This window comes from Haliotis rubra, unplaced genomic scaffold, assembly GCF_003918875.1.
Source record: "Haliotis rubra isolate DU_JTF1 unplaced genomic scaffold, ASM391887v1 Scf1284, whole genome shotgun sequence".
Taxonomy (NCBI): Eukaryota; Metazoa; Mollusca; class Gastropoda; order Lepetellida; family Haliotidae; genus Haliotis; species Haliotis rubra.
The window spans coordinates 143,977-162,262 of record NW_025765208.1 but is presented as its reverse complement, the minus strand read 5'-3'; the positions used below and the strand labels follow the sequence as shown (position 1 = coordinate 162,262).

Below are 18,286 nucleotides of genomic sequence, written 5' to 3'. Positions count from 1 at the left end.
CATCATCATCATCATCATCATCATCATCATCATCTCATCATCATCATCATCATCAAAATCTCACATCATCATCATCATCATCATCATCATCATCATCATCATCATCATCATCATCATCATCGTAATCATCAATCATCATCATCATCGGCTCATCATCATCATCATCAATTCAAAATAATCATCATCATCATCATCATCATCATCATCATCATCATCGCTCATCATCATCATCATCATCGGCTCAAATCATCATCAAAATCATCATCATCATCATCGGCAATCATCATAAATCATCATCATCATCATCATCGTCATCAAATCATCATCGAAAATCATCGATAATCATCATCATCATCGTCGTCATTAATCGTCATCGTCATCATAAATCATCATATCGTCATCATCATCGTCGTCATCATCGTCATCATCAAATCATCATCATCATCATCGTCATCATCATCATCATCATCATCGTCATCATCGATAAATCGTCATCATCATCGTCAAAATCATCATCATCGTCATCATCATCGTCATCATCATCGTCGTCGTCGTCATCATCATCGCGTCATCATCATCATCATCATCATCAATCATCATCATCATCATCATCATCATCGATCGTCATCGTCATCATCATCGTCATCGCTCGTCATCATCATCGTCGTCATCATCATCATCGTCGATCATCATCGTCGTCGTCGTCATCATCGTCGTCATCAAATCATCGTCATCATCGTCGATAAATCATCGTCGTCGTCAATCGTCGTCATCATCGTCGTCGTCGATAAATCGATCGTCATCATCGTCGGTCATCATCATCGTCATCATCGTCGTCATCAATCATCATCATCATCGTCATCATCATCATCATCGTCGATCAATCGTCGTCATCATCATCATCATCGTCATCATATCATCGTCGGCGTCGTCGATACAAATCATCGTCGTCATCGTCATCGATCGGCGTCAAATCGTCGACGTCGTCGTCGTCGTCATCGTCAATCGTCAATCGTCATCGTCGTCATCGTCGTCAATCATCGTCGTCATCGATCGTCGTCGGTCGTCGATCGATCGATCGATAAATCGTCGTCGATCGTCGTCATCATCATCATCGTCAATCGTCGATAAATCGTCGTCGTCATCATCGTCATCATCGTCGTCGTCGTCGTCGTCATCGTCGTCATCGTCGTCGGTCGTCGATCGTCGATCATCGTCGTCATCGTCGTCTCAAAGTCGTCATCGATCGTCGGTCGATAATCGTCGTCGTCGTCGATCATCGTCATCATCGTCAATCGATCGTCGATAAATCATCGTCGTCGATCATCGTCGTCATCGTCGTCGATCGATAAATCGTCGTCATCGTCGTCGTCGATCGTAAATCGTCGATCATCGTCGTCATCATCGTCGGTCGATCGATCGTCAGATCAATCGTCATCATCGTCGTCATCATCATCGTCGATCGATCGTCGTCGTCGTCGTCATCGTCATCGTCATCGTCGTCGTCGATCAAATCGTCGTCGTCATCATCATCGTCGTCGGTCGATAAATCAATCAATCAAAGTCGTCATCATCGTCGTCGTCCGTCGTCGATAAATCGTCATCGTCGTCATCGTCATCGTCGATAATCGATAAATCGTCATCAAAGTCATCGTCATCATCGTCGTCGATATTCGTCGTCAAACAAAATCTCATCATCGATATCGTCATCGATCAAATCGTCGTCGTCGTCATCAAATCGTCGGTCGATAAATCGTAAATCATCATCGTCGTCGTCGATCATCGATCATCGTCATCGTCGTCGTCATCGTATCGTCATCGTCGATCAAATCGTCATCGTCGATCATCGTCAATCATCATATCGTCATCATCATATCGTCGATAAATCGGTCGTCGATAAAAGTCATCATCGTCGTCATATCGTCGATGGAAATCGATCAATCGTCAAGCTCGTCATCGTCATCATATCGTCGATTAAATAAATCGATCAATCGTCAATCATCATCATATCGTCGATCGATCTTCGATAAATCGTCGTCGTCATTCTGATAAATCATCATCATATCGTCGATTAATGGGCAGATTTCATCGATAAATCTCATCATCATATCGTCAGTCAATCATCGATAAATCGGCGATTAAAATGAAATAGCGTAGTGGAGTGGAAGTAACGTCTCTAATGAAGGTAGCGTAGTGGAGAAAAGCGAAAGAAAAGAAAGTAGTAAAGGGAAATGCATAGTAAGGTGGAGTGAACAGTGGAGTAAAGTGGAAGCTTGACTGAAGAAAAGGAGTGGGAAGCGAGGAAGAGGAATTAGTGGAAATAGCGTAATTAGGTGGAGTAACTAGGCCGAGTGAAGTGGGGCGAAAAGAAATGTGTGTAATGAAAATGGCGTAATTAAATTAGAGGTAACTAGGTAGATGAGTGGAAGGTAGAAAGCAAGGGAAAGTGTAGTAAAGGAAATGCGTAAAAATGAAATTAGAGGTAACTGGAAGCGGAGTGAGTGGAGTGAAAGAAAGAGGGTGTAGGTGAAGTAAGTAGTAGGTGGAGTAACTGAAGCCCCAGTGTAGTGGAAGCAGCGAAAGGAGTGTAAGTAGAGATGCATAGTGGAATTAGGTAACTGGAGCAGAGTGGAGTGGAAGCGAAAGGTGTAGTGAAATGAAAGCGTAGTTTATTAGGTAACAAGCGGAGTAAAATGGATCGAGGGAAAGGTGTAGTAGGAAAGAAAGCGTAGTAATTAGGTAACTAGGTAGATTAAGGTGGAAGCGAGAGGAAAAGGTCTAAGTAAGGGAAATGCTTATGGTAGGTGGAGTATTAACTAGGTGTGAGTAAGTGGAAGCGAAAAGGTGTAAATGAGAGGAAATATACTCGTCGTTAGGTAACTAGGCCGGAGTGGAGTGGAAGCGAAGAAAGGTATAGTAATTAAGCAGTAGTAAGGTGGAAGTAACTTAAACTAAGAAGTAACTAGAGCGAAGAAAGGTGAAATGAAATGCATGGTAAGGTGGAAGTAACTGGATCAAGTAGAGTGGAAGCGAAAGGGAATGTAAATGAAATGCTTGTGGTAGGTGATAACACAAATGAGTAAACAGAGGGAAAGAAAGGTGTAAGTAGAAATGCTATAATTAAAATTAGGTGGAGTGGAAGCGAGGGAAAGGAGTGTAAATGAAGTAAGCGTAGTGGAGTGGAATTGACAGGCAGTGGCCCTGGAAGGGTGCAAAATGAAGCGTGGTGGGAGTGGAAATTGACTGGAAGCGAAAGTGGAAGCGAGAAAGAGGGTGTGGTGAGTAAGCGTGAATTAAGGTGGAATTGACTGGGCGGAGGGAGTGGAAGCGAGGTGTAGTGAAGTAAGCGTAGTGGAGTGGAGTAACTGGATCAGATGTGGAGTGGAAGCGGAAAGATTAGTGAAATGCGTAGTGGGTGGAATTGACAAGCGGAGTGGAGTGGAAGGGATGAGTGAAGTAAGCGTGAGTGGGTGGAAGTGACTGGAAGCGGAGGAGTGGAAGCGAAGATTAGTGGAAGTAAAGCGTGAATTAAGATTAAGGTGACTATGGAAGGCGGAGGAGTGGAAGCGAGGGAGAAGGTGAGTGAAATGCGTGAGTGGGTGGAGTGACTGGATCAAATTGAGTGGAGGTGTAGTGAAGTAAAGCGTGGTCGTTGGAAGTAACTGGGCCGGAGTGAAGCAAGGAGGAGATTAGTGAAGTAGTAGTGGAGTTAGATTGAGTGGGCGGGGAAGGATTAGTGAAGTGGCATGGTGGAGTGGGTGGTGAAGGTGGTGAACGTCAGCAGGTAATGAATGCTTAATGGGTGGAAATTGACTGGAAGCGGAGGTGAAATTGGAAGCGAGAAAATTGAAATGAAATTAAGCGTAGTGGGTAAGGTAACGAAGCGGAGTAGGGATTGAGGAAAGAGATTATGAAGTAGGTAAAGCGTAATGGGTCGATTGATGACTGCGGAGGCAGAGTGAGTGGATGCGAGGGGAAGAGGGTGTAGTGAGAGTAGCGTAGTGGGTGGAGTGACTTGAGCGGAGTGAGTTGAGGGAGGGAAGAGGGTGTAGTGAGAGTAACGCAGTAGGTGGAGTGACTTGAGCGGAGTGAGCGGAGGGAGGGAAGAGGGTGTAGTGAGAGTAGCGTAGTGGGTGGAGTGACTGGAGCGGAGTGAGTCGAGGGAGGGATGAGGGTGGAGCGAGGGAAGAGGGTGTAGTGAGCGTAGCGTAGTTGGTGGAGTGGATGGAGGGACTGACTGGATTTAAGTGGAAGGGGGAGGAGGGGAGTGGAGTGGAGTGAGTTGATGGGAGCGGAGCGGAGTGATTGGAGAGGAGTGAAAGGAGTGAGTGGTATGTGATATGTTTTGTGTCTATAAACATTCTAATAATTTTTAGTTATATCAAACATTTATTTTACCAAACTGGTATTTGGGACACTTAAAAAGTGTAACTTTAAACTTAACATCTTCACTCATGCACAGTATCTTATCATTAACTATTCAGTTACCTTTACAGGTATGTAACAGGATGCAAATCCTGCCTTTACTTCCTGATACAGATATCTCTGGAGAAACATTGTGTGACTCTCTCCGCACCAATTCCCGTCGCCACTGTAAGGAGAGTACACTTTTTGCTAGACATACATAGGCGAGGTTGAAGAAACATTGACTTACTAATTACCTCATTTCTTATAAACCATGAAAATTTTTAAGAATAAGTAGGAATGGCAGTTTCATTTAGTTATGTTAACGTAAGCTATACCAAAGGTGAATTATATGAATGTGCATTTAACTTTTAGGCTTTTGAGAACTTCTTGGGTTTAGTCTGTTACATAACTACACATCAATGCAGAAAACACATGGAACAAGGATATGGGAACAGGCTAGACATGTTACATTTGCTTACCAGAAGTTTCCCTGTATTAGGTTCTGTCAATACATGACAAGATTCGCCTCATAGAGAATGAACAATGGACACTGTGTAGAAACAACTCCTGTAAACTTGTGACATTATGACACTTTATAATGCTAAAACAGTAAACAATATCTATATTGTTATTCATCTTGCATACTTACCTCGTTCTGAAAGAATGCTCTTGGAACTTGCATAGTTTCTGAAGTTGAACACTGCTATTTTCTGTATTTGAATCACAATTTTCTCTTTAGTAGATTCAATTTCACCATATACATAGAATATTTTTCATGTCAAGGAGGATAACATTATTCAGTCTACAGTACACAGAAAATAGCTCCTTAAATGTTATGCTAGATGAGTGATATATCTGTTTCTGGCACCCTTTAACTTTGGTTACTGTAATTTGCAGTCTGTGCTAAAATCTCTCTCAAAGTTTGCTGGACTGAAAATGTAAATTGGCATTATTTTCAGCATTTTTAGTCTCATTTTATGGACTGGAAGTGTGTGTGTTCTTACTTGACAAGAACAAGTTTTACCAGACTTGGCTATTAGACTGGTGGGTAAAGTCGAGGACTGTACTTCAGTTTCTTAGGATATCTTCAAAGAATTTATGAATCGTTGCATATTGTTTCTCACCCCAGGAACCTTATTAGTTTTCATTAGGATTGCTTCTTGATATTGTGTAGTGTATCATTCCTAATTCAGCTTCTTTTGATGTAAGATGTTCTTGGATATTTTTTTCTCATTCTACTATTGCATTTTATGTCATATCAGTTTTCTGTGTATCTCATCTTCTTGTTCTTACTCCAAGATATAATATATTTTTAAAGACTTGATAACATGCCTTCATTGATACTTCTAAAGTTTTCTCTACTACTGTTTTGAAATTCTGTAATTATTATTTCTTGCTCATTGAAAGTTTTCTTTAAATTGCTCAATAAATCATCAATGTACATTGTATCTGAAAGGTCATTTTCCATATCACTCATATCAGGTTTGGGAACACATAATTCTTTGATAAATTTATGTGTTTTTCTTTATATTTCAAGTGTAACATTTCATGTTTCAATTCACTTCAAGCATAGTTTAGGTCATAAGATTCCAATTCATTTAGCTTCTGGAATATTTATACAGTGTGGTAATTTCCTAAATCTTTTGGGGGTCAAAAACTAAATTTCAAGCCCCATGTTACTACATGTATATACTATTATCAAATTCTTGAAAACACATGGGGTCATCTTTTTGAAAATATGTATACATTTGTAAGAGATCCTTTTTAACTGGATAATGCCAAGGATAAATAGACTTGACATAATTTCTCATACAAATTTCATTGAAACTCCATCCATATATATAATTACGAATAACAACAATGATACATAGAATTATAATAATAAGTATACCAATAAGACTTCCTTCACAAGAAATTGTATAACAGTGTGGAACAATCCAACACAAAAATTTATTGGAAAAATTGCAAGAAATGGTAAATTACAGTATTTTTATCATTGCAGGCTGATATTACAGAACAGTTCAGTCAGTGGTCATAAATCTGGTAGAATTTAAATGAAATATTAACTTACCTATTTGTGTTAGCATTCAGGTGAAGATGGCCATTCTTCTTTTTCTTCTTCTTCGAAGTTATTTCTATATCAGTGCCTGTACTATGACAACTGTTCATGAAGGAAACATTGTACTATCTGATAAAGATATTGTAAAACCTTTGGTTATAAACCCAGAGGTCAAATGTTCTTACACTCTTATTAATTCCAACAACCCTCAACTAGTTACCAGTTAGACACTGACACTGACACAGGGATGGGTAGAAGAGGGAGGGGGATCTTGGCATCTGAGGGAGGAAGTGGTGCAAACAGTTCACAGCCTAATTTGGTGACATTTTACAGCAGCTGTGATTGGGTAATTGGGAATACACATTCATTTTTGACATCACAGTAACTGTGCAAGAATTAAGAGCAAACACAAATGTTGTTCCCATTGGGTGATCAGTTTGGTTTAGGTGTCTCATGTATATATAGGAGTTTAATTAGCTACTAAAGTCGTGTGTATGTGTGGAATTCTTTTACATCACTTTGTTAATATAATCTTGAAATAGAAATATTTAAGAGTGTTTTGCTACATAACATCAGAGACTATATAATATATTATATGGTTTCTGATAACATCAAGGTGAGAAGAATATATTACATGTTACCTACTAGTGTGTTAATACAACCATGCACAGTACATTTTCGGTGTATGTCAAAGCATATCTGTTACACCAAACACATGCACACCTTTTACATGTTACCTCCCCCAATAAAGAAGATGCTTTCCTTACACATGAATGCTATGTTATGTAGATGTACTATAAAAAACAGTCACATTTCATTGTTTTCAAATGAGTCCAGGTATACAATTATACAGTGTCATATCTGGGTTGTATTTCTCACTTTTGCTGCAAACATTGTAATATGTATTGCAGAAAACAAACTCCAGTATTTGACAGATGATATTATGTACTATACTAGTATATCAAAGGTTGATTATAATCAATGAATTGCCATCATCTTTGGATATGAGTGTTTGTCTGTTTTTAGACTTGCTTGAACTGAATTGGTGAAAGTGGAATTGGTTGAAACTGTCTGTTAATGGCTGAAACAACTGAATAGAGACCAGCTTGAGTTAGCACTGACTGTGCAGACTTGCCATAAACATGTCACCAGATGCTTCCCTAATTGCTACTGAGTAACTGTCTGTTCAGATCTGCTGCTGCTCACCAGATTGTTGAAACAAGAATTCCAAGGAGGAACTGACTCTATGAAAGGTGTGAGAACCTACTGTTTATTTGAGCAAGGTGGTTATCTCATATAGGACATTTTGTGGGAGAAATAATAATATTTGTGAAATAATTTGTAAATCTGTGAATGAATTTGGATGGGAATGTATATGGTTAGGTAATTTCTTAATTTTTGCAATGCATGTAAACAGATAATGTTGTCTTGATTTTAACCCATGTATACAATATGTTGAAAAGTTAAAGTGTGACCCATTAAGGTATTAAATATGAATTTGCATTAATATGTATACTATTGGACAAGTAAATTTAAGAAGGACTGTGGAGTAAGCTCTTACCCTGAAAAGCTTTGTTTGATAGACTGACATGTTCAGCAATCCAGTGATTTTGGTTGGTAAATTTGATAAAATGAATTAAAATATATTATAAATGTGGGGTTTTATCATTTGTTTGTCAAGAACATAGCATTGAAGAAAAATCATGAATAATATAGATGTAGTTATAAGTGTGCAGTTATAACTGAAGATGGGAAAGGTAATTATGATAAGTAATGCTTGCCATTTCCTAACCTATCTAACAATCTTAATAGGTTATAGGAATATGCTTGAAGTATTGAGCTCTTAGACTGCAGCACAAGTCTAAAGTTTCTTATATTCCATGACTATCATGACCATTAACTTCCTCATGGCTAATGGTATGACATACCTATGATGCAGCTTCCAAAACAAAAACACTTTTGAGTAGTATTTCATTGTTAAAATGAACAATGTCATGTACTGTGTGCTCAATCACAACAATTAAGCAAAATTCTGGATTCTTTTGGTGGAAATAACATTCATTTCATTCTATACAATATTTTAAATGCATACCATTCTAAAGCTGATTTCTTCAAAACTTATGTATTAAAGAACAATAAAATTAGAACAAGAACAAGAAATTTATTCAGTATCAGAGGTCACATGGCCAAGAGTACAAAGCATTGGATCACCCATGTACACAAGGACAGGTGGGACAAATGTTATTCCATCTTAACGCAGTGAAAATGTATAGCTTTTAAGATATGGCATGTTTTCGTATATAATGCACATAATAATTAATGAAACATTAGTAGACCAGCATTTGTGTATTTATTGCTTACTATATTTAAGATTCTTTTTTTGTCAGATACCCTACAAGGCTAAATATATTTGGGTATGACATGAAGCAGCATAGTGGCACATACATGTATGTTACTGATATTGAATATCTTAAGATGTTCGTAAAAGTGTAGGTCCTTGATGTGATTTTAATTGTTTCTCTTACAATATAGAAATCTATAATTTGTGAAAGAATAGTGATAATGAGTAGTTTGGACTGCTTGGTATTCTTCAATAAAATATTTGTTATGCAGATCAGGAGCAGGTATGTGGAAATATATGGGATATCCAACTTATATCCAGTGCAAATCATCAACCATAGGAATGTTCAGTAATAGACCGTAGAAAAATGCCTATAAATTGGTTCGGTCATAGAAATACCAGCAGTATATATGTCTAAAGTGAAATGGTGTGTGAGCTTGCGCTTATGATTAAGGCACTTAAGAAGAAGAGCGAGTGAGTGAGTATGGTTTTATGCCACTTTTAGCAATATTCCAGCAATATCACAGCAAACAGGGTCATCACCCCCTTAACCACTAGGCTACCCCACCTCGCCAGAAGAAGAAGAAATTATTTTCTCAAAGTGTCACATGCTGTGGTACAAAATGTATAGACATAGTATGATACATTAAAAAGAGCACCCGGCCAGTTGGCCTACGAGACACTAATTACTTGATGGTACAAATGAAATATAAAAGTGAATAACATAGTTATAACCACACACACGCACGCACGCACGCACGCACGCACACACACACACACAGTAGGTAGGTTGTGTCAAACACCGATAAATGTTACAGGTTTTTAAGCAGCTATGAAGATATATGTGACTTGCATCTGCATGCATAATGCAGCATATCCAATACAACAAAAGAAACCATTCTCTTCCCTGCCCCCACCCATCCCACACCCAATTCACGGGGTCATTTTGTAAATATTTCACTCTCTCCGACTTGTTAAGTTATAATAAACCCATGCCATGCCGACATTATCTTATTCTCATCTATTTTTGCAATCTTTTGCTCAGTTTCTACATTCAAATTTCGGGCTAGTGAATTATTTTGTGGGCTAGTAACTTTCAGGCATAGGTAGCCCGACTGGGTAACAAAATTTGGAAACCAGTTCGCACACTGACTTGTAATATACTCATGCCAATAATGGTTGTCATCCCCTTCAATTTTATTAATTGGAGAGAGGGGGGTTGGGGTGGGGAGGGGGGTGACAACCATTATTGGCATGAGTATATATTAAACATGCTATGCACACCCTCCCTCACCTTCAGTCTGAATGAATAGAACATAGCCGGTGTACAACCTCTCCCGTCTTTCATTCTGTGGGGGTTAGTTTTATATCCGATATACCCTTCCCGCCTTTCATTCTGTGTGGCTTAGTTTTTTTTATCCGATATACCGTTCCCGTCTTTCATTCTGTGGGGGTTAGTTTTATATCCGATATACCTCACCCGCCTGTTATTCTGTATGGTGTAAGTTATATATCCGATATACCCTTCCCGCCTTTCATTCTGTGAGGTGTAAGTTATATATCCGATATACCCTTCCCGCCTTTTATTCTGTGAGGTGTAAGTTATATATCCGATAGACCCTTACCGTCTTTCATTCTGTGAGGTGTAAGTTATATATCCGATATACCCTTCCCGCCTTTTATTCTGTGAGGTGTAAGTTATATATTCGATAGACCCTTCCCGTCTTTCATTCTGTGAGGTGTAAGTTATATATCCGATAGACCCTTACCGTCTTTCATTCTGTGAGGTGTAAGTTATATATTCGATAGACCCTTCCCGTCTTTCATTCTGTGAGGTGTAAGTTATGTATTCGATATACCCTTCCCGACTTTCATTCTGTGAGGTGTAAGTTATGTATCCGATAGACCCTTCCCGCTTTTCATCCTGTGAGGTGTAAGCTATATATCCGATATACCCTTCCCACCTTTTATTCTGTGAGGTGTAAGTTATATATCCGATATACCCTTCCCGTCTTTCATTCTGTCTGGGTTCGTTTTATATCCGTTATACCCTTCCCGTCTTTCATTGTGTGGGGTGTAAGTTATATATCCGATATATACCCTTCCCGCCTTTCATTCTGTGAGGTGTAAGTTATATATCCGATATACCCTTCCCGACTTTCAATCTGTGAGGTGAAAGTTATATATCCGATATACCCTTCCCGCCTTTCATTCTGTATGGTGTATGAGTTTCTCTCTCCCCGTCTCTCTCTCTCTCTGTCTCTGTCTCTGTCTCTCTCTCTCTCCATGTTTAATTCGGTCGAATCTCTTGTCAGAAAGTGCCCACAGTGCGGAGAGTTTCTGGACTTTTGTGAGTCTCTCTCTCTCTCTCTCTCTCTCTCTCTCTCTCTCTCTCTCTCTCTCTCTCTCTCTCTCTCTCTCTCTCTCTCTCTCTCTCTCTCTCTCTCTCTCTCTCTCTCTCTCTCTCTCTCTCTCTCTCTCTCTCTCCCAAATGTGATTTGTTTGGCTTCAGCTTTGAGCCGTACCCAATTCAGCTGAACTATGCAACCAATTTAAAGTAAAGGATCATGTATAAATGCAGCTAATTTCACAGAGACAGAGAGAGAGAGAGACAGAGAGAGAGAGAGAGACGTGGAGAGAGAAACTCACTCACCCTTACATTCGGTTACAGCGTTTAATATGTACTTGATTGTGACATTGTACTTTTTGCATGAAATTCAAAACCTCTACTTCTCTGTGTCATATTGTTTCGTCAAACGTTATCATAGTATTGCGCGGAAATCTAAAATAGAATATTGATGTTATGTCATAACTGGTGTCTTTTAAATATATACTCTCCCAAAAAAGAAACGCATATAGGAATTTCAACTGTATTTTTATGTTTATTTTGAAACATCTTGTAGGCTTTATGAGTCAATGAAATATAGCGAAATTGCACACTGGGAATGCAGACTTATCCGTCTTTGGCACCAACTCGAGGAAAGTCAGTTTGAGTGTCACGTGGAGACGTGTGGTGGCGCTGAAGTGAATACCTCGTGTGACCACCGTGGGCATCCGGAACTGCACGGCATCGCCTTGGCATCGAACGAATAAGTCTCAGAATCTCGTGTTGCCCAATCGCAGCCCACTCTGCCTGTAGTGCCTGTGCGAGTTGCTGAAGTGTCTGGGGCTGAGGGTTACGGCGTCGCACCCGTCTGTCCAGGGCATCCCGGTGATCTTGATCGGGGCCAGGGGAGCACATTGATGTTGTGGTTCTGGAGGAAGTCTCTAGTGTGACGTGCTGTGTGGGGCCTGGCATTGTCCTGTTGAAACAACTCCCTCTGGCGATCAATGATTGGAAGGAGGTGTGGGCGTAGGATTTCGTCACAGTACCGTTGAGCTGTCAGGTTGCCCTGGATCATCACCAAATCACTTCTCCTACGGCAGGTGATCGCTCCACACATCATAACACTTCCCCGGCCGAATCTGTCCACCTGGGGAACGCAAGCGTCGGCGAAACGTTCACGTCGACGTCTGTACACCCGCATTCTTCCATCCCGTCGTTCCAATAGAAATCGTGATTCATCACTGAACCAGATTCTACGCCAATTCGGTAGGTTCCAGGCCTGAACGTTGGTGCACCATTGAACTCGATGTCGACGATGTTGTTGTCGAAGCACAGGGCCAAAATAAGGTCTTCTGGCAGGTAAGCCAGCCTCTCTCAACCTGTTCCTGACGGTCGGTGCAGAAAGCCTCCTCAATCCGGGTATTTGTCGAGCGGTACTGGTCGCCGTAGCTGTTCGATGACGCAGGTGATGTACCCGGATGTAGCGATCCTGCGCCGCAGTGGTCGCTCGAGGTCGCCCACTACGAGGGGCATCTGCTACCGAATTCTGCCGGCGATATCTCTCCGAGAGCCGTGAAATGGTGCTTTGGTGAACATTCATGCGTCGGGCAACTGCACGTTGAGGCTGGCCAGCTTCAAGCAAACCAATGGCGATATGACGGTTGGGTTCACTTAGACGTGGCATTTTGCGTTCGTCAACAATATTCCAAATAAGTGAATAATCGAAAATTGCTATTTTCATGATGCGTTTCTTTTTGGGGAGAGTATATTTCAGCAGAGGTTATCAGTATTTAGATGTGTGCTGTATTGCATGCAATTCTTGGCATTCTGCCAATGAGCTACTTAATGGGCGATGGTGTAGCCTAGTGGTTAAAGCGTTCGCTCGTCACGCTGAAGACCCGGGTTCGATTCCCACATGGGTACAATGTGTGAAGCCCATTTCTGGTGTTCCCCATTGTGATATTGTTGGAGTATTCCTAAAACCGACGTAAGACCATACTCACTCACTATACACTACTTTAGATACTAACATTGCTACACAACTCCACAATCTCACAAGGAAACTCTGTGTGTCGAGACAAATCAACAATTTGACGAAAAGATTTGAATGAAAATGCCCAGACGTTTACCCTTTCGGTGAATTCAGGATAAATGTGAACAAATTATATGTTGGCTGTTTCTAACAAAGAGAGTGGATTTCATTCAAAGCTGTAACCTGAGACGTATTCCGTACAAAGGTAGTACAGTCATTGTGAGCTGGTCCACGGCGACACACCAGCTCTATCGAACCTTGACAAAACACATTTTTAACGTGGTTAAACAGAATTGCTTACACACAAAGAACGTGGATTATCTATTTTTGTTCCTGACGTGTTTTGTGCATAGTAGACAGACAGATTTTTCAACGTTGTTTAAAGCATTATATCTATATGAAAGCATAGTTTACGATCCGACATGTTGTCATGCTGAGCTGCACCCAAACATGAAAAATACTTTTGCTGGAAAATTAAATAACATAAATGACTCATTTATAATAACATGTAACTCAAGAGCACAAATACGAAAGTAGATATTGTATGTGGTGACCGGACAAAATCCACCCGGACAAAATCCACCCCAAAATTGCCACCCCGGACAAAATCCACCCCTTCTTAACCAAACAATGGACAAAATCCACCCTTCTCAAATTGCTATTGTTAGAAGTTTTAGTGTGTCCTGATCTTTGATCAAGTTGTTTTTCTCAAGCATTGCAAGCATTGTTTTGATAGCATTTACGTTTTCCTAATTGGCTGTATCTGTTGTGTTAGGTTCTCATGTTAATTGTTTATGGGTGTTTCTATCATCTCACCCAAAGTACGTGGCGTAAGATACAATCCTTAGGTATAGTTTCCCATTATCGCAACAACGAAGACGCAAGAGAGTTCTGTGCTATGATCGATGGGCTTGCTTTCTTGCCTGTCACCGACGTCGAGGATGGAATGGCCTACCTAAAAGACACTGTCTCCGAGGACCTTGAGCCACTGGTTGACTACTTCGACAAGACGTACGTCTCAGGCACCTACCGCCAGATTCGCCGCCCAGGACAATCGTCACTGTGTTTCCGCCGCATCAAGCCGATGTATCCTCCACAAGTTTGGAACGTCCATGAGATCACTCTTGAGGGTGGTTCTCGAACAAACAATGTGTGCGAAGGTTGGAACCACGCGTTCAAGAAACTGATAGGACATCGACTGTCTGAGAAAGGACAACGGTCTTGCATGTACAGCCATCTACAGGTCCGAACGAGGTCAGCCCCCTAAGAAAAGAACCAGAACAACCACCAAACGTCTCCAAGAACGCCTTGAAGGTCTGTGCAAAACCTACGCAGCGAAGGACAAGACACTAGAGGACTCTCTCCGCGGCGTCGGCCGTTGTTTGCGTTGTTGAAATGTGGCAAGATGTTTAGTCATAGATATGTCTGAATGTGTGAAAATGTATGCTGTTGTCATATGTATATATGTATTGATGCATGAATGATTCATAAATGTGAAATGTGAAAATGTGCAATTGTCATATGTATATATGCAAAAAATGTGCTTACATATGTATTTTGGTTGTTTTTGTTATCGATTATGAATGACTGATATGAATAAAAATGTTTATATAATTTCATTTGTCTATTTCACCACACGTTCTTCTTACCAAGTCACTTTCTCAGTTCGATACTTAAAAGCAATGTCATTATTTAGCGTTGACAGAATGTCTAACTGTTGTCACAGACAAAACTCATTGTCTGTTGTATTGACACCTATATGTCTGCCTGCCTGTCTGCTAATGACAATATACAATACACAACTTCGATCACTGACCACATGCAATTTGAACTTAACACCTATCAGGCTATACACCATAAACAAAACGCATTGATTTATGGCCCGAGTTCGGTCTCTGTCACATTATGTAATTACACAGACAGGCAGGTGTGATACTTGTACACATGACATGTTATGATGTCTGTTGATTGCAAAATGTTATACACAAAAAAAATGAGCATGTATTTACAAAACCCAACATCTCTATATATACACACACAATGAGCTGTGAGGGCATCTGCAAATGAACCAGCCGTTACACTTGAGTGCACACCCACCCGCTCTGACTGGGTTCGGTATCCCGGCTGCTTCGTTTCTTGGGAAGTAAACCCAGGTACAAAATATTGCACTTTTGATTTGCGATTGTACGCTTATAATTTCGTTTATATGTTTTTTCATAATCAGCAATGTATATAATATGTCATGAATAAGTGATAATTGTGTTTTAATTATGTTTGATTTTTTGGTTGCATGTGACCTTTAACTAAATCATATTCCGCGCATAGATGGCCTTAAGTTTTAGGGTTAACCGGGAGCAGTACTGCAGTAAAGAGGGTTTTACGAATTCGTGTACTGTTTATCCCAGTTCTGGTCGTATCCCAGTTCTGGTGGCTACAGACGTGGACTGGGATCAAAAGAAAAGACTAGAACGCAGTAACCCATTCCGTGCTGGAACGCGGTTATCTGGTTGCACAATACCCGGAAGTGTGTTGAAGTGATATTTGTGTTCAGCTCGCCAGTTCAGTTAGACATTCTACACTTCTGCCCGCATTTGGCTGGTTGTACACAGTGTATATTTCGATAATTCGTTTCGGGTGAGTATAAGAATTTGAAAACTGATTTGATTCTTACAGTCCGTTTGAATCAGAAACGGACCGATGAATAGCAAATTTTATCACTGTACAAAATTGCCACATAAATATAAATAGTACACATGTTTATCATTTACTAATACCCAACAGCTTTCTTATATTTGAAAATTTTCCGGACTCCACCAAAAAAGTTCTTTAAGAAACTATCATCATTGAAAACGCAAGGGTTGTTACCTGTCGCGGCGGGGTGAAACCACAGAAACGGAACAGCCAGTCAAAAGCTATTCCGGGAGACCTGTCGGTTCCTCGTCTGTCGTAGTGTCATAGTCACGACTTAAAGGGGATGACAAGTGGTGCCACAGTTGCCTGTTGTAAGCCATCCCGAGACCAGTAACCATGTTCAATGATGTTAGCTACCTTGTTGACACAGTTTTGCCAAGTTTCAGTCGTGATTTTGTTAAGGGATTCCTTAACCAAAACCTCTACGTCACGTAATCGAAAAGTTGTGTTTGATCTGGCAACATCTCCTTTGACAATACCCCAAATCATTTCAATGGGGTTAAGGTCACAGTGATACGGTGGAAGTCGCAGAATATCGTGACCCTTACTTTTTATGTAACTGTATACATTGTAGAAAGGTTAACCTTTGTGGGGTTTATGATCTCATATAGCTGAGGCTTCGTTGCCTTTGAAATTTGATATCAAATCACCTTTTCGACTGTTCGATGTCGGGGCTTTACTGTCGGGGTCCTGCACGCTGTGTCATGGGGCATTGTCCATTACGATAAAAGACGTCTCTGGTACAGCTGGTACCAACTTGTTTTTAACCCAGTCGAGGAAAACCGCACCATTCATCTGGGAATGGTAGTCTCTGTTATCTGTGGACTTTGCCCTGAATACCAAATCGCAGCCTGGGAGAAAGCCTTTGCTGGAGCAACCAGCATGGAGAATGATTAGTCTCTCTCCTTTCCCTAGAGGCAGCTTTCTACGTGACCCCTTATCACCCCCATCGGGTACCCACTGACTGCTGGCAGTGTGCGAGGCATTGACCCAGGTCTCGACCAAGTACATTGGCTCGAACCCTTCCTCGTGCTTCTTCTTTATAACCCTGAGAAAATTATTTCTCAAGCGAACGATGTCAGGGCGTTCACAGAGTACTGACCTATTCTCCCCCGAAATCTTCTTATAACGATACCCGAAAGAGTGTAAGAGTCGCCAGAGTGTTTACTTTGATACTCTGAGGTTGTGTTCTTGCTTCAAATGCTTTTTGTTTTCAGTACCCTTGCTGATACTCCTAAAGCTTTTGCTGCCCGCTTACGGAATTTATTAATGGCATAAAATGGTTTGCCCATTTCGGCTTCAGCACGGAAAAAGTCTTTAATCATCAACTGTTTCACGTCAGCATTCAACTCCTTTTTTCATTAGGCATGTGTATCCCATGCACGACGAGATAGTGGCTGTTCCGATTCTGCGGTTTCACTCCGCCGCGACAGATAACAACTTTTGCGTTTTCAATGATGATAGTTTCTTAAAGAACTTTTTTGGTGGAGTCCGGAAAATTTTCAAATATAAGAAAGCTGTTGGGTATTAGTAAATAATAAACATGTGTACTATTTATATTTATGTGGCAATTTTGTACAATGATTCATCGGTCCGTTTCTGACTCAAACGTTTTTTTTTTATAGTTTTGTATACTTCTGATAATGGTGGTTCTGATCAGTGTATTGATCGTTCATCACACTCCGGCGCAGTGATTACTTAGCATAACATCACTGCCACAGGCTAATTTACATATCACGTGGCCGGACTTTTCTCTTGTTTGTAAACAAACGCGCGTATTCATAATAAGAAGAGACTGACCTTACGCAAGTTTTCGATGCGCCCTTCACAATGTTTTACATTGTTACATATATATTCTTCCACAACTGCGACAGTAAGGTTTATGACAGTACTTATTTAGATATCAAACTGGCTGGATCGTTTGCTCTCCGTCGGGTTCGATGACAGCACGTGGAGCCGTACAATCTACGTAAACCAAGGATCGCTACGCAAATTGAAATAGTGTTACACGTTTTAGGATATTTTCTCAGTGAAACTAAACCATTCTATCAAAGATGTTTAATTAGATGTGTAGACTCGTCAAAAATAAAAGAGTTAAGAAATATGTACATTATATTGAAAGGACGGTGCAATATGTGACGAATCGTCACATCTTTCCGGCCTGTGGCAGAGGTACTATGCTGGCTGGCCGCATGGAACTCTGGGTAGGAGAGTGGATCGTACATGTTACGTATTATTCAGACGTTCATACACGCTACAATTGGGTTTAACAGGAACGTCCATTTTACTTCGGATGTTCATCATGGGGCCAGTGTCACCTAAGGAAGTTTGTTAGTGGGATTTAACGCTCCTTTGAACCATATTCCAGTTATATTGCTGCATGCGTGTCTGCTTAATGTGGGAGGACCACCCGAAGTAATGCAGGTTTCA

The 18,286-nt window shown here is 40.6% G+C and overlaps 1 protein-coding gene and 1 long non-coding RNA gene across 5 annotated transcripts in view; one reads left to right on the top strand and one right to left on the bottom strand.

Annotated features, from left to right (window-relative positions):
• LOC124266863 overlaps window positions 1-18,286 on the top strand; it is an 80,454-nt gene that overhangs the window by 47,443 nt on the left and 14,725 nt on the right. The window contains exon 1 of one of the 4 annotated variants that reach the window (XR_006895878.1): window positions 15,494-15,799. The exons of the other annotated variants lie outside the window; for them this stretch is intronic. The gene's annotated coding sequence lies outside the window, so the exon portion shown is untranslated. Of the gene's footprint in view, window positions 1-15,493; window positions 15,800-18,286 lie in introns of those variants that run through there. 4 annotated transcript variants of the gene reach the window in all.
• The window catches only part of LOC124266866, an 85,425-nt gene that overhangs the window by 54,368 nt on the left and 12,771 nt on the right, over window positions 1-18,286 (bottom strand). The window lies entirely within an intron of this gene.